Raw genomic sequence first — 6106 nt, forward strand, 5'->3', positions numbered from 1 at the left:
CGGCGCTCTAATAGGAATCTGCAGTTAAAGATGAAATCTAGTTCTTCATCCTAATACCATGACATCCTGAAATACCCCATTCCTGTGATGGTGTTGCTCAGGGCCGTGGATGGTGAGTGGAGGTGGGCTGCAAAGACTCCCTGCAGAGCCGTGGCTGAGGGGCGGCCAGATGTTCCAGACTGTGGCCAGACCGTCCTCTTCAGATCCAAGCCCAGTCCTGCTCTGCGGTGTGGAACGCAAAGCTGTCTGGACAAAAACCAATTCCTCTGCTACGAGCAGGTGGAGGAGCCGGTGCTGGTGAGGGAGAACAAGACCTGGGAGGAAGCCCTGGAGCTCTGCAGGGCTCTGGCTCTGGATGCCACTGTAGATCCTGCTGCAAACCGCAGCCACCGCTATGACCTGGCCAGCATGCTGTCTGACGACGAGCATCGCTACGCCAGAGAGAAGCTCACGGCAGCCATGACGGATGAGGTTTGTGTGTTTGTGTCTGAGGACTTTGTTGAACTCATCTAATCTCATCTCACTGCTGTCACAAACCATCTCACTACTGTCACAAACCATCTCACTACTGTCACAAACCATCTCATCTCACTACTGTCACAAACCGGGTGCAGTGAGTGACAAAACGGGAGTCCACACATGAGTTCAAATGTCCTAAATATCCCAAAATAAACCCCAAACAACCCAAACAAGAGTATCAGTATGGATAAACGGTAGGCATCAGTCATGTCTGCAGTGTATGGATGAGTGAAGTGTGGTGATTGAGTGAGTGGATGTATAAATGTAAAGGAAAGAGTATCAGGAACCCTGAGACGACCTGGGAGCAGCAGCTCAGAGGAGGAGAAGAGAGAGAGTGAAGGTCAGGTTAGCAGAGTACAAGTAGCCTGCCTCTCTATTAGCTCCCAGGTGAGGAAAGTTGGGCTAACGACCTGCCCCACTCTGCCAAGCACCTCTCATGACTGAGAGTGTCAGCCAGACAGGCAGAGGGGGAGGGCCGTCACACTACTATAATATGGAGGTACGGAGGGGTCGCTTGGCGGGCCTGGCGGCACGCAATCACTCCACTGCACATGCACCTTCCTGGTTTACACTGAGGCAATGCAGTCCCTCAATGCACAACAGCGCAAACGTAGTTTCACAGCTGTCAAATTGTTACATGGCAACTTTTTCTTCTCCCGCCGGAAATAAAATGTTTGCATTTAATGTTTCTGCAAATATTTAATGTCAATGTAAATTTGAAACCAAACGTAATTTTAGCGTGAATTTGCAAATGTTGGGCAAATAAAAGAAATTCGTTAAGGTTGAAGAGACACAGGAACACGAGGGTCGCAGGTTCAAGCCCCCGTGTTACCGCCAGCTTGGTCGGGCGTCCATACAGGCACACGAGTGGACAGGCCTGCTAGCTCCATGTGTTTTGTCTCTCTCCAGGTGTGGACAGGCCTGTTAGCTCCATGGTCCCTATCGTTGCATCGGCGCTGTTTCTAGGCCGAACGCCTGGCGCAGCTCAAATCAGTGGGCGTGGACCAGCGCACTTGATATCGTCGTGCTGGCGCTAGACGCAGCCTCAACCATTACAACCACGCCTTTTAAGCGTAAAATTATGCACCGTCATGCTCATTGGATAACTGCAATAAACGAATCGCATGCTTGCCTTTTTAGCTCCAATTCCAGTGATCCCGCAAAACCAGACGAAAGCCAAACGCTCTGCCCCCCCCCCTCCCTTCATCCAGTCTGTCTGTCTGACTGCATTATAGGCTATTATTCCATATTATTATGCTTCTCAAACCAATCTAACTGCAGTTTCAATACTGCAAGCATGTAAATACGCTACACTATAGCAAGATCAAAGTGAAAATAATGTACTAAACGCATCAGCTAGAAAAATATAGCCTATTAGATTGGTGAAAGTTTGTCCAGAAAGATATCGTTTTCTCTCCCCTGCTGCAGGTAGAATGATCGATGCACATAAATATACCCTACATTATGTAAAGTCATTGCATAAATGTGTTTTTATTGTAAAACTAAAGGTCAAGTAGGGCCAAGTTATTGGAGCGGACATCACAGTATAGCACATCACAGAAGCGCGTTCCGCTGTCACTTATCTAAATCACGTTAAACCCACAAGGGGTATATATAGGCTCAAGAGGACATATATGTTTCACATAGGGTGGTGTTTCATTTCGATGTTTTATTTGGTCCAATATTGAAATGTTCGACAATTGCAGGTTGTCTTACCATTACACATTATTTTAGATCTACCTTTTATATCTATTTCGGCTCATTTGGTTGCTATTTAGTAGCGAAATGGAGGACCCAATTGCATGCTGGGAGTGGACATTCACAGGCAGTGAACTTACAACTGCTATTTCCTATGGGAAGCTGGGTGCTGCTATGTGTTGTGTCTGTTTGAGCGAGGGAGTCAGAGAGAGAGAGAGAAGGGTGACTCAGAGGCAGAAGAGCACTGGCGCACTGAATAGGCCTGGTTTCAGAGAGAGACAGAGAAGGGTGACAGGGGAGAGGCACAAGTGCACTGGCGCACTGAATAGGCCTGGTTTTCAAAGGCGCAAAGCGCTAAATGTAGGCCAGGTGCGAAGATAGCACTACGCCGGTAGTTAGCGCCGACACGCCCACTTTGGCCCATTCTGGGACTGCGCCACGCCCATTCGGCCTAAAGCGCATTTGGCAGCCTAAAGCCATATTGATATCGTCCCAAAACAGGCGCAAGGCACGTTTTTTTGCGTTTAAGGCCCGTTTTAGCGCCGAAGGCTTGTGGGAGAATAGGGCCCCATGTGTTTTGTCTCTCTCTCTCCAGGTGTGGACAGGCCTGTTAGCTCCATGTGTTTTGTCTTTCTCCAGGTGTGGACAGGCCTGCTAGCTCCATGTGTTTTGTCTCTCTCCAGGTGTGGACAGGCCTGTTAGCTCCATGTGTTTTGTCTCTCTCCAGGTGTGGACAGGCCTGTTAGCTCCATGTGTTTTGTCTCTCTCCAGGTGTGGACAGGCCTGTTAGCTCCATGTGTTTTGTCTCTCTCCAGGTGTGGACAGGCCTGTTAGCTCCATGTGTTTTGTCTCTCTCCAGGTGTGGACAGGCCTGTTAGCTCCATGTGTTTTGTCTCTCTCCAGGTGTGGACAGGCCTGTTAGCTCCATGTGTTTTGTCTCTCTCCAGGTGTGGACAGGCCTGTTAGCTCCATGTGTTTTGTCTCTCTCCAGGTGTGGACAGGCCTGTTAGCTCCATGTGTTTTGTCTCTCTCCAGGTGTGGACAGGCCTGTTAGCTCCATGTGTTTTGTCTCTCTCCAGGTGTGGACAGGCCTGTTAGCTCCATGTGTTTTGTCTTTCTCCAGGTGTGGACAGGCCTGTTAGCTCCATGTGTTTTGTCTTTCTCCAGGTGTGGACTGGCCTGCTAGCTCCATGTGTTTTGTCTTTCTCCAGGTGTGGACAGGCCTGCTAGCTCCATGTGTTTTGTCTCTCTCCAGGTGTGGACAGGCCTGCTAGCTCCATGTGTTTTGTCTCTCTCCAGGTGTGGACAGGCCTGTTAGCTCCATGTGTTTTGTCTCTCTCCAGGTGTGGACAGGTGTTAGCTCCATGTGTTTTGTCTCTCTCCAGGTGTGGACGGGCCTGTTAGCTCCATGTGTTTTGTCTCTCTCCAGGTGTGGACAGGCCTGTTAGCTCCATGTGTTTTGTCTCTCTCCAGGTGTGGACAGGCCTGTTAGCTCCATGTGTTTTGTCTCTCTCCAGGTGTGGACAGGCCTGTTAGCTCCATGTGTTTTGTCTCTCTCCAGGTGTGGACAGGCCTGTTAGCTCCATGTGTTTTGTCTCTCTCCAGGTGTGGACAGGCCTGCTAGCTCCATGTGTTTTGTCTCTCTCCAGGTGTGGACAGGCCTGCTAGCTCCATGTGTTTTGTCTCTCTCCAGGTGTGGACAGGCCTGTCAGCTCCATGTGTTTTATCTCTCTCCAGGTGTGGACAGGCCTGCTAGCTCCATGTGTTTTGTCTCTCTCCAGGTGTGGACAGGCCTGTTAGCTCCATGTGTTTTGTCTCTCTCTCTCCAGGTGTGGACAGGTCTGCTAGCTCCATGTGTTTTGTCTTTCTCCAGGTGTGGACAGGCCTGTTAGCTCCATGTGTTTTGTCTTTCTCCAGGTGTGGACAGGTGTTAGCTCCATGTGTTTTGTCTCTCTCCAGGTGTGGACAGGCCTGTTAGCTCCATGTGTTTTGTCTTTCTCCAGGTGTGGACAGGTGTTAGCTCCATGTGTTTTGTCTCTCTCCAGGTGTGGACAGGTGTTAGCTCCACGTGTTTTATCTTTCTCCAGGTGTGGACAGGCCTGTTAGCTCCATGTGTTTTGTCTCTCTCCAGGTGTGGACAGGCCTGTTAGCTCCATGTGTTTAGTCTCTCTCCAGGTGTGGACTGGCCTGCTAGCTCCATGTGTTTAGTCTCTCTCCAGGTGTGGACTGGCCTGCTAGCTCCATGTGTTTTGTCTCTCTCCAGGTGTGGACAGGCCTGTTAGCTCCATGTGTTTTATCTTTCGCCAGGTGTGGACAGGCCTGTTAGCTCCATGTGTTTTGTCTCTCTCCAGGTGTGGACAGGCCTGTTAGCTCCATGTGTTTTGTCTTTCTCCAGGTGTGTGGACAGGCCTGTTAGCTCCATGTGTTTTGTCTCTCTCCAGGTGTGGACAGGCCTGTTAGCTCCATGTGTTTTGTCTCTCTCCAGGTGTGGACAGGCCTGTTAGCTCCATGTGTTTTGTCTCTCTCCAGGTGTGTGGACAGGCCTGTTAGCTCCATGTGTTTTGTCTCTCTCCAGGTGTGGACAGGTGTTAGCTCCATGTGTTTTGTCTCTCTCCAGGTGTGGACAGGCCTGTTAGCTCCATGTGTTTTGTCTCTCTCCAGGTGTGGACAGGCCTGCTAGCTCCATGTGTTTTGTCTCTCTCCAGGTGTGGACAGGCCTGTTAGCTCCATGTGTTTTGTCTCTCTCCAGGTGTGGATGGATCTGCTAGCTCCATGTGTTTTGTCTCTCTCCAGGTGTGGACGGGCCTGCGCTTCCTGGCTGGCCAGTGGCTGTGGGTGAACGGGGATAAGCTGCAGTACCAGGACCTGCCTCTCTGCCCGGCCCCCAGGCAGCACTGTGGCACCCTGCCCAAAGACGGAGCCCGACCCTGGGAGATCAGGGACTGTGAGGAGAGGAGGAACTTCCTCTGCTTCCTGAGGAAATGACCTTCTTGTTAACGGGACACTCCACCGATTTTCAATGCTGATTTATTTTCCACATAATCTCACACATATCTGAAAACTGTAAACAGTTTTTCAGGCATTCATTTAGTTTGACAGTTATTGAAAGTTGATTTGAGTGAAGTTGTGGACCAGTGATGTCATTCATGCACAAATTACATTACTGGTCCACAATTTCACTCAATTCAACTCTCAATAACTGTCAAACTAAATGAATGACTGCAAAACTGTTTACAGTTTTCTGATAAACTACTGATTTTGTAATGATACAAAGCTGGTTGAAAATCGGCAGTGTTCCTTTAAGATCAGGCTTAGAGATAAACTTGCTTTTAACTATGTGTTTGCAAGGGCATGATGGCTGCCTCCTGCATTTGTTTGGAGTGTACAGGTAGCGTTGATTTCTGAGTATGTGCACGACCCACGCCACACTCCAAACAGACGCAGGACACACCAGAGCCCTGCGCTGTCAGAGCGGCCGATACGTCAGTCACTAGTCTGATAGCGCTTGACGACGATAGGGCCGGATCAGTTAGTATCGGCATTAGCAATTGGCACAAATAATCCAATATCGTGCATCCCCAAGGAAAATAAATTATCATTTCTATACGGTAGATAATGTACAACAAATGTATTTTTTTCAAAAGATAAGAACGTAATGTACTTCATTAAGTAGTATCGATATATTTCACATTAAATAACTTTCACCTTGTAGGCCACTCAAGTCTCAGATGCCACATTTCTCATATACTGTATGTCAACATGTAATTTCTTTGGTGACGTCACGTGACAAATTCTCATTTCGGAGGAGGGATAATTTTTCGGATCCTGGCATTGTAAGATTCCCTCTGGATCCTTTCTGTTTGGTAAGGTGAATTCACTAGAGGGAGGC

Source organism: Poromitra crassiceps (assembly GCF_964638095.1).
Source record: "Poromitra crassiceps genome assembly, chromosome: 15".
NCBI lineage: Eukaryota > Metazoa > Chordata > Actinopteri > Beryciformes > Melamphaidae > Poromitra > Poromitra crassiceps.